This window comes from Lissotriton helveticus, chromosome 8 (assembly GCF_964261635.1).
Source record: "Lissotriton helveticus chromosome 8, aLisHel1.1, whole genome shotgun sequence".
In the NCBI taxonomy this organism is placed as follows: domain Eukaryota; kingdom Metazoa; phylum Chordata; class Amphibia; order Caudata; family Salamandridae; genus Lissotriton; species Lissotriton helveticus.
In genome coordinates this window covers 1,009,137,932-1,009,155,832 of record NC_136069.1, presented here as the reverse complement: position 1 = coordinate 1,009,155,832, position 17,901 = coordinate 1,009,137,932, and the positions used below count along the sequence as shown (strand labels likewise).

The window sequence follows — 17,901 nt, the reverse complement described above, 5'->3', positions numbered from 1 at the left end:
CTCTACCATATCGACTTAACATTTAAAACCCTTTGACAAGCCTTAAAGTCCCCTTTCATTACATATAAGTCACCCCTAAGGTAGGTAGGTCCTAGATAGCCCATAGCGCAGGGTACTGTGTAACCAAAAGGTAGGACATGTACTTTTAAGTTTCACATGTCCTGGTAGTGTTACTGTTTGAAGTGTTACACAAATACTTTACACATTGCCTCTTAAGTTAAGGCTGACTTCTCTGTGCCACTCTACCAAGGGTGATCACAGGTTACTTGATGGTGTGTATCTTACCTACCACAACTAGGATTGTGGTTCCTGCTTGGACAGGGTGCATAACTCTGCCAACCAGAAACCCAGCAATGTCTTTAGGAATGCTGGTCAGCAATTGGAGTTGCCTGCCAGAAAGTAATAGGAGTGGAGCCACGGGGGATTCTCTCATTGATGCTGGTTGGAAAAGTGTTGTGCAGCTTGTAATAAACGTCTCTAATAAATACAAGATTTCCATTGATTCTCGTAAATCTCTTACATAAATCCTACATGCCACCAGATGTTTTACATTGAGAAGATCCAACAAGTGTCATAAATGGGCAACAGAGGTTGGCACATTTAGTAATTTGTTAAGGACCTCTCCTATGATTCTGCGTTTGGGGACTGGTGTAAAAACATGCAAGCATGACATTACATTTGAAGCTGGGTTACTGTTTACTGGGTGCAAAATCCTTAGAAACCGAAGCAAACGTTCATCAGAAAATTTAAAATGTATGAGAGCGATACATTGGCTGGTAGGGATGGCACCTACCCTATGTTATTGGGTGTGAGATGTGGTCGACTAGGCAGCTGCTAATGAAATTCATTAGATATTAACCCGAAGCTAACAAGTTAGCATAAGATCTGAATGCATGCTTTTAGGTCTGCTATGACACACCCTCCAAATGAAATAACACTTTGAGCTGATGTAGTCAGTACACGGCCAGCTAGTTGTATCTTTTGATTCCAAAAGGCTATTATGTATGTGTTTTTATTATAAAACAGTGACGAAAGGGGGGATCAATATGCTTGCTCTTATTTGCAGCAGTGGAATATTTTTTTATGTTGGTTACATAAAAATAACAAAATATTTTAAAGAATGGACATATTCGACTTATTAAATGTTCTTAGAAACTCTTAAAAGCGCCTGTTTAGAACACCTCTATTGATGGGGTACTCCCCACCATCCTCTTTTTTTGATATATGAAAATTCCCTATATACCTTTATAGAGACGCTTTGCCTGTGCTGTGGGCCGTTGCTGTGAGGGACTACACGCCCCAGGAACAGCGGGCTGACAGCGGAGTTGCAGCCCCTCCCTCCACGACACCGGGGTAATACATTTTGCTCGCACCTCCTGCTTCGTGGGAGACGCTTCGCCTGTGCTGCAGGGCCGTTGCTGTGAGGGACTACACGCCCCAGGAGCCAGCGGGCTAACAGCGGAGTTGCAGCCCCTCCCTCCACGACACCGGGGGAACAAATACTGGTCGCGCCTCCCGCTTCACGGGAGACGCTTCGCCTGTGCTGCGGGGCCGTTGCTGTGAGGGACTACACGCCCCAGGAGCCAGCGGGCTGACAGCGGAGTTGCAGCCCCTCCCTCCATGACACCGGGGGAACAAATACTGCTCACACCTTCCGCTTCACGGGAGACGCTTCGCCTGTGCTGCGGGCCGTTGCTTTGAGTGACTACATGCCCCAGGAGCCAGCGGGCTGACAGCGGAGTTGCAGCCCCTCCCTCCACGACACCGGGGGAACAAATACTGCTCGCACCTCCCGCTTCACCTGTGCTGCAGGGCCATTGCTGTGAGGGACTACATGCTCTAGGAGCCAGCGGGCAGACAGCGGAGTTGCAGCCTCTCCCTCTACGTCACCTGAGGGATCTAATCAACTAGTCTCTCCCGCCCCGCGGGACGCACCCCGGCCGAAGCCCGGGTCAAGGGCGGGCCCGTCTACGCTCTTCATCGCCAGGAAGAGGCAGAGCAGGGCACCCCCTTTTGCCAGGCCGTGGAACATAAGGACATAAGGTACTGTTTGACTCCATCAGGCTGGGACCCGGTGGGTCCGTATTGGGACATTGGACAGTTAATCCCTCTCTGTCACTGTTCTATATAGTCATTTAGCTCGGTAGAGGGTTGTTTTTCATCTAGCTCAAGTAAGAAAGGGAAAAAGCCAAGAAAATACCCCATGCAGCTAGTAATTGTGTTTTAACCAGAATAGAAACCATAATTAATGAATGTAAGGAAGTTCTTGGAGTTAATACTAAAAACCTAGTGTATACGATTGATCCCCTTGACGAGGTTCTATCACGGTCTCAGAGAACAGTGATGCCCTCTATTTTTAGCAAGAAAGCGCCTCATAAACACTCTATCGGCGAAGTCCATAGCCCAATTGATGTGACATTAGAGAAAAATTTGCCAGCGGAAACATCTAATATGCCATCAAGCGTAACCATCATAGGGACACAACAAGATTGTATGATTGACACACAATTACCCTGTTCAAATAGGTTTTCTGCTCTAGAGCACATTATCGACGGCACTCCATCTGACCCTCCGAGTGAGAACATCATCACAGAGTCTGTCTCTGAGACAGCTAGCTGTGAGAGTTGTGGTTCTCCAAATATGGGTCTACTACAGAGAATTGATTTTCTTGAGAGGGAGAACTACTATCTCTGAGAGCAAAGGTGGAAGTGCTAATACACAGCGTTGATCACCCCCGTAATAACTACTCTATTCCCATTATCCACCCCTAATAGCTCAGTAAACAGGGCGCCCCTAGGGAATCTTCGGGGGGCTGGGTTGCAGGCTACCCACAATGTCAGATAAAGGCGCCAGGGGCTCTCCATTTTGGCTGTTCCATCCTGCGCCACTAGAACTTACGCAGAGACTGTCACAGATCGGGGAGCCAATGGGAAACCGGGGGAACAACTTTCCATCAAATTGTGTCACCCTTGCCCAGTTGCACCCGCTAATGGTCAGAGTGGTCGAGAAGTAAGGAGTATGCATGGAGGAACGACCTATGCAGGGCATGTCTTCCCGTCAGTATTCATGACCAAGGTCCCTAAATATAATTCCATCCGAGGCCAGGAAAGCAGTGAATCTTTACAAAATAAAGCTATTCACTGGCTACGCCATGTACGGGGCTGTAGGTTGGTTATTTGGGAGGACATGGCAAAAGTGAGGAGGATCACTTTGGGTGTCTCCCAGACTGACTGCAATGAGCTACAGCTATTTGACGCATAATTGCAGACAACCTACTGGCCCTAGAGTTTCGCACCTCTCCCCCGAGCACGCTACTATTCAGATCAGATGCTTCCCCCTCTGGACACTGGTCAGGGGGAAGCGAGTCTGGACTGAACAAAGTCGATTGACTGGAAGTGACCCCGCAATCAAAGACCCCCACTGACCAATTGGGGGAGAAATGTGGCGCTACTGACTGCTGCCTGAGTAGTCCTGATACAGTAAGAGCTGTGGGAGGCAGAGCCTATGATGATGGGGTGAGGTATGATGGAACAAATACAGAGGTGATCCACTTCCTCTCCAGGAACATAGCGGGACTCCAGAAGAAACTCCCTCTCCCAGAGTGGAACGAGCTCTTTGGCAAATATGACATGTTATGTTATGTTAATAGCACTTCTATAGCGCACAGATGCCCCAGCAAAGGGGCGTCCCGGCGCTTCTGGAAGGGAATCCAGACACGTTCCAGGAGACGTGGAGCATGGTCCCCTTGTATAAATCAGGGTATACCACTTTCTTCATCCCAGCCATAAGCTCAGGAAAAGGTCGTCCCTCCGGGGCCTCCAGATATGGATTAACATCTCTTTAAACTGGTCCATTACCATGCATAGCTTACTTTCTAAGGACATTCTACATCTGACAAATGAAAGGCCTGCTAAGGGTACTAACGTGGAGCTGTTAAATGTTTACGTGAGAGGGTCTCCATGTGCCCAAACTTCAGCAATATTGACATCATTGGCGAATGAGCTATCCTGTATTCCCCCCCACTCAGGTATCATTGTTGCAGGGGATTTTAACTGCACATACGAACCCTTGAGTGGGGAGGACATGTTGGGCATTTGCGAGGAGGATAGTAAATGGGCCATATCAACTCTGAATATAGCGCCTATAAAGAAGTGGACACAAAGGGTTATTTAAATTAATGCCCTAACCTTAGAATATAAACTAAGAGCAGTCAATGGCAGGACCCGCTCTGATGCAAGTGGGGCCAATACGTACAATAGGCCAAGTTGTTCATCACGAATAAATGATATTTTGTTGGATACACGACTATGGGGTGATCTTCTGGATATGGAAGTCAAAATAACTCTGGATAGTGATCATAATCCCTTATGCATGCAAATTAATAACAACTGGGTAACTATTTTCACCAAGCCATCTAATGTTTTGAGGATGTCAACAAAAGAGCTTATGCCTTCAAATTGTAATTGACGCCTTAAATGGCATAAGATCTTACATCAGGAATTTAAATTAAGCAGCATAAAGCATCTGATTGACCAGAAGATTTCTGAGCTCGAACCAATCAATGGTATCAACGAGAAAACAAATGACTTCCCATTCGCTAAATTTTATCATGACACAATAGAAAGGTTGGGGATGTTTTTTATCATTAAGGAGCATAGTGACCAGAAAGGATGCCCACCCAGACCCTCTAACCTATGGTATTCTGCCACTTTCAAGGAAAAAAGACAGGCCTTATCGCTAGCCTTATGGAAAAAAGATCCCCCAGCAATAAGAGTAGCAAGGAAGGAATATAATAAGGAAAAAGAGCTTGCAAAACATAACTAGGAGGAATCCCATTGGCAGAAGCTTAAAATTGCCTCGCAAATGAAGGATTCAACTGTCTTTTGGGAGTTAATTAATAAAGGCATGCGAAGGGGAACTGATGCAATTCCAAATCATATCACTGAACAGCAGTGGTATGATCACTTTCATAACCTGTATTGTAACACCGCAGGCTACCAGTCTTTACCAAGTGGGACGCTCCTATCCTTGTCTGAGGGCCCAATACCAGCAGAACCTTTTGAGATCAACGAGGTAGCCTCAGCTATTGCTAGTATTGCACCAGGAAAGGTGGCGGGTCCAGATGGCCTTCCAGGGGATCTACGTTTGTATGACCCCAAACCCAGGGCCCATTTTATCTCACTATTAATGAACCCTTTTGCAAGAGGCTATGCCGTCCCCGATTCCTGGAAGGGTGCCGAAGTGGTAGCCATATATAAAAAAGGGGACCGCGAGGACCCTGCCAACTACAGGCCGATCAGTCTAATTGATGTAATACAGAAGGTGGTTGGCAGGGTCCTCCTCATGAGGATCAAGTCTTGGATGGACAATGGGAACATCCTCTCGCATTTACAGGCAGGTTTTAGGCAGAAGGTGGACACGATGGACCAGGTTTTTAGATTTTTCATGTTATACTGGAAAACGGTGGTTATCGGGAGAGGCAGTCTTTACCTGGCATTCATCGATCTGAAGACTGCCTTCGACCTGGTACCACGTCCTAAGCTTTGGCAGGTGCTGCTTGACATTGGTGTTCCTTTGCTCATTCTTGATTTCACCAAACGCCTACATGAGGGAAACTATGCGAGAATTAGGTGGGGCAAGCAGGGCCAGCTGACAGGTAGGGTGGCGGTGAATAGGGGGGTATGCCAGGGCTGTGTGTTGGCTCCGACTTTGTTCTCTCTCTTTATTAATGGGGTGGTAGACCATTTGAAAGAGGAACCGGCCGACACTCCAGCCCTGGCCATTGAGAAATCCCCAACCCTCCTTTTCGTCGATGATACCCTCCTTTTATGGAAAAGCCCTGGTGGGCTAAAAATAGGTTTAGCTTGTCCTGTGACCTACGGGGTTTATCGATCAACACGTCCAAAACTAAGTTGATGACTCTATCCCTGTCAAAACGTTTCAGAAACAAGATTACCCTTAATGGCATTCCACTCGATGTGGTCGATTCCTTTGACTACCTGGGAATTCGAGTCAACAACTCGATGAAGTGGAGTTGGCATCTGGCCAAAATGTTACTCAACCATAAGCGGGTGTCAGGGGCAATTCTAAGAGACCAGAAACTTTCCGTTAGTAAACCAGTAGCCCCGGCCCTTGTGGCATATGAGGGCAAAGCTCTACCATCAGCCCTCTATGTGTCGGAACTTTGGGGTTTCGAGAACACCTCGGACCTAGTCAAATCTGAAAATAAGTTCCATAGAGGTTTGGTCTCTCTCCCATCATACCACCCCATTGATACCACTCCACCCGGATATGGGCAAACGCTCGATCAAAGATATTGTACGGCTTCACCCTTTACTATTCTGGGCTCGCCTAACAACGACCCCTGAATTGTCTAATTATGTTGCTGTCCTCAGCAAACTTATCAAACTAGACACGGGCAACAAGTTTAAATGGATCAGCAAGCTCAGACAGCTGGTGATAGACATCGGGTTAGGGAAGACATGGGCTAGCCAGACCCCGCCACCCAAACAAACGATTAAGAAGGTATATTGGGATTGGGTTCAGGCGGGGGAGGCAAGTACATCCAACTGGGGGATCCTTACCGAACAATTTCTCCAACATAAGCCGGTTCGGAAATTGGAACCCTTTCTTGACTTTATCCAAACCCCAAGAGATCGGACTCCCTACATGAAGCTGAGGTTCGGAACTCTCCCGCTTTACGATCTTACGGCAGGGTGGAATCAGGGTAATGCAACATCTCCTTCTTGCCCTGGTTGCACAGCCCCTTTGGAGTCCACTGCCCACTTCCTTTTTGCTTGCCCAGCATATAGGTACGCAAGAAGGAAGTGGCTTAAACCTATTTGTAAAAAGTTGGGCACCAAGAATTACTGGGTCGCGCTCCGCATTTTAAGATCTGATACCACCTCCCTCACCATGATCTGTGGGCTAGCCAAATACTTGGGTTGTGCTTGGATAACACGTAACAAACTGCTAAAGACAAAGAAGACCTAGGCGATGTGTGGGGACAATTTAGATGTACTGTACCGTTGTTCTTACTGTTTTTATATAAAGCATTTTTTATATTTTTATTGAAGTATTTTTAACCGTTTTATTTAGAGGAGTGTACTTACTGGATATGTGGAATAATGGATATATAAATACTATCTATAAATGTACATTCCTGTTTATATTAATAATAGATTGCCTTTTTTGAATATGACCCACGAATGTAGATGCTTTCATGATACATTTTGATCGAATAAAGTAATAATAATATATCTTTACCAATACCTGTAAAGATCTACTGGCGCCATTACTACCCCTGGGTAAATCCAGAATCCAGCACACGTAGAAAGAGTAAATTATGAGGATAAATAAACATACGTTTTCTCATTATGCCTCTGTTGGGATGGAATAACATGTAAACACATTCTCAGGTTTACCATCCTTAATGAATCTGGGAATACGACAACATCCATTTGTGGGTGAGTGAGAATGCCAACACTCCACCTATGGACCACCTTCCTAATGTAGGTGACACAGGGCTGCAATGCAAGGTGGCTTTGAGTGACTAAGTAAAAATCACTTACTAAGCCCTGCAGTGCAAGGTGGCTATGCATTGCTTGGTAAAAATCAATTAAACCCTTGCGTTGCCTTGTGTGATGTAATAGCAACTGAAGAGCTTAGTATATCTGGGCCCAAGTGTTTTGTTTTTCCCCTCTGATGCAGGCATTTTTAAACAAGCTAATGTCTAAAGAAAATGTGCCTGACTTACTTAAAGAAAGGTTTGTCTCACCATTACCTTAAGGCGCGGTACAAAAATGCCATTGAACCCCACAAATATAGGTCTAGACTTCCAATCTTTGCTAAGTCACAAATAAATTGGCAGACAGCTAACTCTAAGCCATTCTAGAGTTGCCTTGTGCACTCTCCCCAACAATGTAGTTTCCAAATGAATCATGGGACTGAGAGAGTACTGGTGGGCTTACGGAACAACATTCTGTTGTGGGAGAATGAAGGCCGCCAAGCTCTCTGCTTCTCCTGGACGTTTGTCAGCATTTGATACTGTGAAAGGCCCAATCCTTTTGGACATATTCATGAAGGTACCAAATGCGTCTAACTACAGTGGAGCCGGGTTCAAATCGATTCAACACAGTAACAGTTTTAGAAAACAGAGTGATATGTCTCTGAAATGCCTTTCCGGACTGAAGGGAATTCATACATTTCACCCAAGTCTCCCACGATCTTCCTGCATCATACTTGCTTAAACAGCCTATTTTCAATGCTGTGTAGTTTCAAACTAATGTGGATATAACTGTAAATAAAGTTACATCAACCGATTGCTTTGTGGCTCATTCAGAAAAAAAACAGGCCTTAATTCATCATGAATAGATTTGATCACATTCCATCTATTAGCAATTCCACATTGAAATTCTGCAATGAAACTGACTGCACAGTATGCAGGTTGACCCTGAAGTGGATATGCAGCTCTTACTCTGTCCAATGATGTAATCTGTTTCCTAATTAAAATATTACACCTTCATCACATGTATTGATTGTTTTTTTCAAAAAAGAAAGAACAAAAACCACAGATGCATACCCAGTTGTACTTACGAACAATTGTGACATGCTTCAAAGAAGAGAGTATCACACATATGCATAGCCATTGTTGAGCTTGACTTTATCTATTCTCAATATTCATACCAATAAATCATTTTTTACATGCCAAAAACAAAGGTTCATTTATTTAAATGGCATTATGGATGTAGAGTTTTGTTTTTACGGATTGGTAAGGTTTGTCTTAGGTAAATGTACCTATCAAACATACCTCCATAGCAGATAAATACCAAACAATAGTAGGAACATGTTGTATAAATGACCTCTTAGTCTTTGTATGGATAATAAACACCTCATACCGCAAAGGTCATTATGTTTCAGCATACGTTGTAAAATGCCTCCCTCAGGACCAAGGGTGGTTGAGCCAATCTTTATATAAAATATATAAATTCTTGATACAGGTATAACCATAATTGATTGGAGATTAACCCCTTAACTGCGGGTACTTTTCCATACTAGTGGTGAGCCCCTTTTTAGCTATTTGGAGTAATTCACACATGCCTCTAGAACATTTTTCTCACATCAGCTTTCCACTGCAAATGTGCATCGTTTTTTCTCACCAACATGGAGATTCTAAGGATAACCATGGTTTGTGGATACCCTTGGAGGGGACTGGGAAATAGCCAAAATATATCTACATTTTGGGGTTTTCTGAAAAATGGGAGAAAGTGATGTGCAAGAAAAAGTCTGTTTTTCTTCTAAAAAATACCATTAACAAATGGATTGCTGTGGCTAAATTCCCAAATTTTCCTTCTTTAAGGAACACACACAACTTCAAAAAAAAAATCCCCACTATTTTGACCTTATTCTATTGTTTTCCTAATTTTTGAGCTTTCAACCTCTTTCCACTTTGTGATGAAAACAGGTGTAAAACACATGGGTGATCCTGGACAGCTATAGATTTCTGAAAAGTAGACAAAATTCTGAATTCAGTAAATGATCATTTGTGTAGATTCATTAAGATTCTTCTAAAGACACAGCGTGCTGAAATAAAGAATATTGAAAATGAGTAGGTAAAATTGATGTCAGTGTTTTCTTCTATAACTTCTTGTCATGATAGTCGACTTGCAAAAGCAATATACTGTTATGATAGCTACACCCTTCTGGTCATGGGAATATATGGGGTTTATAGGCTGTCCAAAAACCCCAGGATCGTAGAGGCAACAACTGAGCTGCACTTCACAATGGTTTTTCATTGTGTATCGAGAATTGATCAATTAATGTGGTTAAATAAAAAGAGTGAAAATTGGTAAAAAGGAAAGCTATATATTTCTGCAATGAACATGAGATACTGAGTTTAGAAGCAGTGGCTCTTTGTACATCTATGAATTTATGGGTACCTATACTAACATGATTCATGGGACAATTTGGAAAATGTCTTCTTTCTTGCACACTGCTCACATTTGGAAGGCACAAATGCAGTGAAATCCTATTGGTAATTACAAATGTTCTACTATTCTGTATTCCCACACATCTCCCGATAAAAATCGTACCTAACATGTGTGACGGGGACTAATGCCTGTGACTCAATACACCCAAACACCCAAAACATGACTGGGTGATAACATATTTTACACATCAGAATCGATGCATTTTGTTTCACAAGTTAGCCAGCTGCGGATTTTGGGCTCAGCTACCACCCAAGAAAACCTACCATACCCAGAGGGTTTTGAAAACTAGACACCTGGGGGTGTCCAAGGTGGTGTGACTTGTGTGGTTCCAATTAGTTTTGGTTTGCACAGAAGCCCTTGCAAACATCGAACTGTGTCTACAAACACACATTTTCCTCACATTTCTGTGAGGGACAGTTCTGGAATCTGTATGGAGTCACACATTTCCTTTCACCCAGTATTCTCCTAAATCACCAGATAAAAATTCTACCTCTGTTGTTGGTATGTGCCTAGTGGCGGTGACAGGAAAGGGCCGAAAAGGCAACAATTACACATTAAACTTTTTCCACTGAAAACCAACCCTATTTTTGCAATTTTGGTAGATGTGTATTTTGGGCTCTGACTCAGCTGACACCTTTGAAAACCTCCCAAACCTGCACATTTTTGAAAACTAGGATCCCGGGATAGTCCAAGGTGTCATGACTTGTGTGGCTCTCACCAGGTCTTCTTACCTAGAAGCCCTTGCATACCTCAAACATTGGCTAAAACATACATTTTCATCACATTTATGTGAGGGAAACTGGTGTAATCTGTGGGTAGACCAAATTTCCTAACAAACAGAATTCCCTCCATATCTCCTGATAAAAAGTGTAACTCAACTGTGTGAGTAGATCTAGTGCCTGCGATAAAAAAGGCTTAAAACACAATGTGGACAAATCAACATTTCCTTTAAAAAAAATAAATCCTGATTTGGCAATGGGGTAGCCTGTGTTGTTTGAAGCAAGGCTTGACGGCTACCCAGGGAAACCTACCAAACGCAGACATGTCTGAAAACTAGACATCTAAGGGAGTCTAGTGCAGAATGCCTCGCAAAGACCCCATTATATTTACTTACCCATAAACACTTGCAAACCTCAAACATTGGCTAAAACACACATTTCCTCACATTTTTGTCAAGGAAAGTTCTTGAATCTGTGGGCAGCCACAAATGTCCTACTTTCCAGCATTCTCACATCCCTCCCAACAAAAATGGGATCTAACTTGTGTGGGTGGGCCTAGTGCACATGGAAGAAAAGGGCCCAAAACGCAATGTGGCGATATCAGCATTTCCTGTCAAAAAAATGACCCGACATGACAGTAGTGGTAGCTGTAGTATTTGAGCAGGGCTCGGCGACCCCCAAAGGAACTTACCAAATCCAGATGTTTCTTAAAACTAGACACCAGGGGAAGTTGAGGTTGTTGTGCCTTGTGTGTATCCCATTACATTTTGTTGCCCAAAATGCTCTACATACCTCCAACGGTTCCCAAAGTTGAAAGTTTTCCTTGCAATTTTTTGACCTAAATTTCCAGAACCAGCAAGAGTCTACAACATTCCTTCCATCCAACTTCCCCCGCTTGCCCTGATAAAAATGTGACCCACTTGTGTGGCTAGGCCTAGCGCCCACAACAGGAACAAATCAAACCAGGGTCAATGAGAGTTCTCATAAATGGACTTAGATTGTTTTGTAATAATTGTATAAGTAAATAGATTGTGACCTTAGGGAGTATAAAATGAAGAGGCTTAACTGAGGATAAACTACCACAAAGTGTATATTAATTTTCATTGCAAAAGTAGTAACAGAAGGAATGGGATTATGCTCTTTCAAGTACAGTTTAAGGTCCTATTCTTCTTAGCAACGCGTTGATCAAGCTTTTGTTCTCATCTTTTATGCTGCCCTGGATAAGGAGATTTAAATGGCTATCCTCTTTACTAAATAGATGGGTTCAATGTATGGCCCTTAAAGACCTGCAGAAGTTATTATTTAAGGTTCAAGGATGATAGACACCAACTGGCTTTAATATAAGAAGGCCAAGACTGAGATCATCACCTTTAGCCTAATCAAAGAACCACTGCACATTTTCTCTCTCCTCTCCATGGAGAAGCTCGACAACATTCCGCTAAGGTTAAAAATGTATAAATGAGCAAATTCACATGATCCAGTAGTGAAATATTCTCTCTTAAAAATCAAAAAGCTTTCCACATTTCCTGGCTCTTCTTTTCAGGCATTGGGCATTGGTAATTAAAAACAGGCCCATATGTCTCTGACTATAGCCTCCTGAACTGTGAGGTCCCAAGTGTTTCCGCACATGTCTCCCACCCTCTTGCTTTTCAGTTTTATGTATCCCTCCTGTTGTCAATGCTTTCAGCATTCATTGTGGATATAAGGGGATACCAAGTTCCATATATGAACTATTTTAAAGCAAATTCTGAAAGAAATTAAGGCTTTAAAATGCTCCTCAATGACTGGTTAAAGAAGCAATTTTTCTTTCATCATTGACTTCTAGAATGCCTTCTATACCCCTCTCCTCACTAACATCTTCTCAACCAAAGCAATGTTGTCCGACTGAGATATGGACTTGATAAAAGAAATGTTGGCTCTAATTAGGATGTCGGTTGGACTTGCCTCCGACAGACATCACTGCGGTTTCTGAACTGCCTGACCTCGGGTCTGCGGTCTGAAGCCGCAATTATGATGCGACCACATATGGTGCAGTTGCAGACTCCCATTTCCCTATGGGAACTTGTGCGGCAGTCAGAAACCAGCCATAGCAGAAGCTCCCATAGAGAAATGGAAGTCGCTGTAAATCCACAAAAACGTGTGGCAGGCACCTGACGGCGCCTGCAACAGAGTGCAGAGAATTACAGGGGACATCATAGGTGCCCTCTTGAACCCCAACTGGAGGAAGCGGAAAAAAGGGGGCCATGTTGGGGGGCAGGCTTTCTGTAGTAATTACTTCAAGTAGTCCAAATGAAGTTAGAGGAGTTTATTCAGAGAGACAGCTTAAACAACCACCTTCAGCATAATACCAGTAGAGTCTGATCTGGTAACCACACAGAGAATGTTACAGTGAGCATGTACAATAACAATTCTAACATGGAATGCTATTCTAACATGGAATACTACACACTTTCCCCCCTAAAAAAAAACAAAAAAATTATAATAAAAATAGTTAAAAAAAACAAAAATAAAGAACAAATGGAGAAAAACTTCAGCATAAGTAATCATGTAACTTCACAGGAATCTGCTTGATGCGAGAACTTTTCCTCTGTACCAAACTAGGAACTACATTTTCCTGGGAAACAGGACTTTGAGAAATAGAAACAGTTTCTTGAACGTTGGAATTATTGACATCATTCTCATCAACAATAGGGGAACCTTGAGAAGAGGAATCAATTACAGAAATAGGAACGGTAAAACCTTGACTCTCCTGTAAAAAGGTGTCAACCATAGCAGAATAAGAAGTACAGTCTTCTACAGTAGAATTCTTAGGTATGTTAACTAAAGAAGAATTTGATGGGCATAGATTTTCTTCCGGACTCAGATTCTTGCATAAAGACACTCTTCTGAAATTCCATACCTTACCCCCTGCAACACGAACAGCTTTAGAAAAAATTTCGATCACCTTGCAAGGATCTGACCACTTGTTCCATTTATTCCCAACAGACTTTCCAAACTTGACTCGTACAAAATCACCAATCCTGATCTTCCTACTCTGGCTATTTAGGGATAAAAAATTGTTTTTCATTTTCTCTTGGTATTTCAAAACTCTATTTTTAACCTCATCACAGTTAAAAGAAGATTCAAAAGGGAGTTTGGTTTTCAACCACCAAGGAAGAAGCTTAGAACCAGGTTTTCTACCCCTAAGCATCTCAAAAGGGGACAGACTTGTGACCGAGTTGGGAGAAGTTCGATAAGATAATAGCGTAGCACGTAGAGATTTTCTCCAATCAAGATTACTCTTAATGGCCAGTTGAATGGATTCCTTGATAACCCTATTGAAGTGTTCCGTTTGACCATTGGCCTGAGGATTATAATTGGACACCCTTTTATGCACAATGCCACATCTATCAAGAAAAGATCCAAATTCTCTACTGATAAATTGTGGACCATTGTCCGATACAATTTCAGCTGGGATTCCCTCCTTACAAAAGACTTCATCCAGAAACTGAATAACCTGTGTGGAACCAACCTTATCCACAACCTTGAGTTCAGGCCATTTAGAAAAGTAGTCGATTAGGACTAAAGCAAATACCTCCTTATTGGGAGACAGAGATAGAGGTCCAATAATATCAATACCTAGTTTTTTCCAAGGACAGGTGACAAATTCGATAGGCGAAACGTTTGTGGATAGAGGTTTGACAGTCTTGTCACTTTTGGCACACGGGGAACAAGAACTTACCCACTTATCCACCATTCTATCAATCCCAGGCCACCAGTAAAATTCACGGATACGTCTTTTGGTACTGGACATCCCCATATGGCCTTCATGCGCCATGGAAACAATTTTTTCTCTCAAAGTAAAAGGGGGAATGATCTTGTCACCTCTGATTACGAAACTTTGATCAAACATAAGTTCATCCTTAATTTTAAAAAACGAGAGAACATCACCAGAAAGATACCTTTCTTGGGGCCAACCATGCTGCAAGTAATCCACCACTCCAGATAAACAAGTGTCATTAGTCATCGCTTCCCTCCAAGCAGTCTCGGATATGCCATCAGACAAGCCTGTGGTGCTACATTCATTGACATCATCAATGTTAAACACAACATCAGAATCAGATTGTCCAGAGCAAATAGAATTGACTAACAGTAACTTGGACATACAATCGGCGTGTACATTCAGACGACCAGGGATGTACTCCACAATACACTGAAACTCTTGTAGTTTTGCTGCAAGACGAGCCAAACATGCAGTTAAAGTTCTACCACCTCCAGCTGCCAACATATTTATCAAAGGCTTATGGTCAGTTCTTAAACGAAACCTAGTTCCCCAAATAAACTGCCTAAAATGCTCACAGGCCCAGGTACACGCTAATAGCTCTTTTTCTATGGTGGAATAGTTATATTCAGCACCACGTAGCGTCCTCGAAGCATATGAAACTACATGTTCATCCCCTTTGTCATTCTGGATTAGAACAGCACCCAAGCCTACATTGCTTGCATCCACACATACTATGCATTCTTTACCCAGGTCAAATGGTTTAAGAAATGGAGCATTCGCTACTTCTTGCTTCATTGAATCAAAAGCAAGTTGTTGCTCATTGTACCAGACAAACTTTGCATCTTTTTTTAATAGAGATCTTAACGGGTGTACTTTTTGAAGCGTAGCTCTGAACAAATTTACTATAAAATTCAGTTAAACCTAGAAATGACACTAATTGTTCCTTGTTCAGCGGTGCTGGTGCCTTTAAAATGCTCTGTATGTGATTAAACTTAGGCTTGATACCTTCTGAGGAGATCTCGTGACCAAGGTATTCAACTTTGCTTTGCCTGAATTTACATTTTGATAACTTTAGAGTTAAACCTTTTTCTTGAACGCATTTTAAGACTTTCTCTAAATTGGCATCATGTTCTTCATAATTTTTTCCATAAATAAGAATATCGTCTTGAAAGGCGATGGCACCCAAACAACCCTCTAAAACAGTCTTCATGAGCCTTTGGAAGACAGAAGCCGCACTGGCTAAACCGAAAGGCATTCGGCAATACTGAAACATGCCTTCCGGTGTGAGAAAAGTCGTTAAAAACTTTGACTCCTCATGGAGCAAAACTTGATGGTATGCGCTAGTTAAATCCAGAGTAGAAAATACCGAAGCACCTGACAATGTAGCAATGAGTTCATGGATATGGGGCAAAGGATGTCTATCAATCCAAATTTCCTTGTTTAAACTTCGAAGGTCAACACACAGACGGAGTTCGCCATTACTTTTGAGGGATAAAACTACTGGCGAAACCCATGGAGAGGATTCCACCGGCTCTATAATTTTCTTGTCAACTAAATCCGCTAAAATCCCCTTCAATTTTTCACGATAGGCTAAAGGGACATTTCTTACCCTGTGCCGGATAGGAATAGCCGAATCTTTAAGAATGATGCGGTGTTTGAAGTTTGTGAAAATTCCCAAATTATCTGAAAAGATGGATGAAAATTTTTGCTTCAATTGAATAATGAAGTCGTTTTCAGGAGGGACAACACAGACAGGAGGGACAACATAGACAGGAGGTGAAGCATTTGGATCAAGTTTGATGCCTAGATCATGTTGATGAGGCCAACATAATAAGGATGCACCCTTAGAAGAAACATAAACTTTTCCCTTAATAGTCCTGTCTTTAAACTTGATGTCTGCCCACATGTAACCTTCAATGTCAATCTTCTTACCAGTATACCCACCAGGGTGTACATCAGGTGGTAATAACTTGGTAGAGTGCCAATAACGGTTAAAAACATTTTTGCCAATAAGGGTGTACCAAGCACAAGAGTCTATTAACATAGGGATTTCCTTACCATTAATAGTAATAATGTCAGAGGGAAACCCTTCACATTTTGAATCACCTACACATAACAAAGTGTTGATTTCGGAAGGTTGTTCAGCATCCTCGCATTCTTCATAAGACAAAAAGTTTACTTTCTGAGAAGACTTACACATTTTGCTAAAATGGCCAGATTTTTTACACTTAATGCAGATTTTGTTCCAAGCAGGGCATCCTCTATAGTTGCCTACATGGTCATTTGCACCACATCTATAACAAATAATTTGAGTCTTTTTAATCGGAAATCTATTCTCTCTTCCAGAGAAATCCTTTCTAAAAGGAACGGAAGTTTTCTTAAAATTATTGAAGTTTTTTACTAATGAAACTTCAGGGATAACTACCTTACTTTTGACATCCTGGTTTCTGATTTCATTTACAAACAGTTCAGACTGTTCAATGCCCTTAGCAATGTTTAATACAGCACTGAGGGAAGAATCAGTACCCACCCAGAGGCGTTCTTGAATTTTTTTTACTTTTGGTACGCATCATAATTTGATCTCTCAGGACTTGTTCAAAATTTATAGTTTCAAAAGCGCAGGATCCAGCTAAAGTGCGTAAAGCAGCTACGTAATTTTCTATGGATTCATCATCTTTTTGTATCCTAGAATAAAATTTAAACCTTTCCATTACAATGTTGATCTTTCTTCCAAATCTAGTGCTTAGTTGTTTTATGACTAACTCAAAAATGTTTACATCACCAGAACCAACATTCTCAATGGGAGGTAAATTTTCTAACTCTTTGAGTCCTGCACCACCTAAACAGTTTTTTAATAATGCTAATTTTCTTTTAGGAGAACAACCATCCTCTTCAATGACATCAACATAAGCTAAAAATGTGGGGTACCAAAGATCCCATTCTACTTTTGGATCTCCAGCAGTAGGTAAGAAATGTGCAGGAGAAGTAATGTTATTAGACATTATGAGTCAAAAATACTTCAGTTATATCATAAATGACAAAATTGAAAGTGAGAATATACCCAAAAACAACAAAAGTAGTCACCGTTGTCTGTAGTGAAGGATAGAGAAGCAGGAAACATCCACTGCCAAGTCTTTCAAATTTCTTTTTTTTTTTTTAAAATGGTAAACCTTACATAAATGTAGATAAAATATCTTTTGTTGAAAACAGAGTACTTAACAATGAAAACGAGGAAGAGTAATGAGTTAAAACAAGTTGAATCCTTAAAATACGATCGTGGCTTCGTTGCTGTGTAAACGATCAAATGACAACAATAAAAATGGCCGCTGAAACGCATACGCAAAGACGTGATGCGTGGTGACGTCAGAATGACGCGTGTTGTGCTCCTTCGTTACAAGTCGGCGTTGAGAAGGCACGTGAGACAGTGCGC

General features: G+C 42.1%; 1 long non-coding RNA gene across 1 annotated transcript in view; it reads left to right on the top strand.

The window, feature by feature from the left end:
• Nucleotides 1–17,436, top strand: part of LOC144771854 (uncharacterized) — a 385,300-nt gene extending 367,864 nt beyond the window's left edge. The window contains exon 4 of the long non-coding RNA XR_013599518.1: nt 17,347–17,436. This is a non-coding gene — a long non-coding RNA (uncharacterized LOC144771854). The remainder of the gene's footprint in view (nt 1–17,346) is intronic.
• Nucleotides 17,437–17,901: the final 465 nt, after the last annotated feature.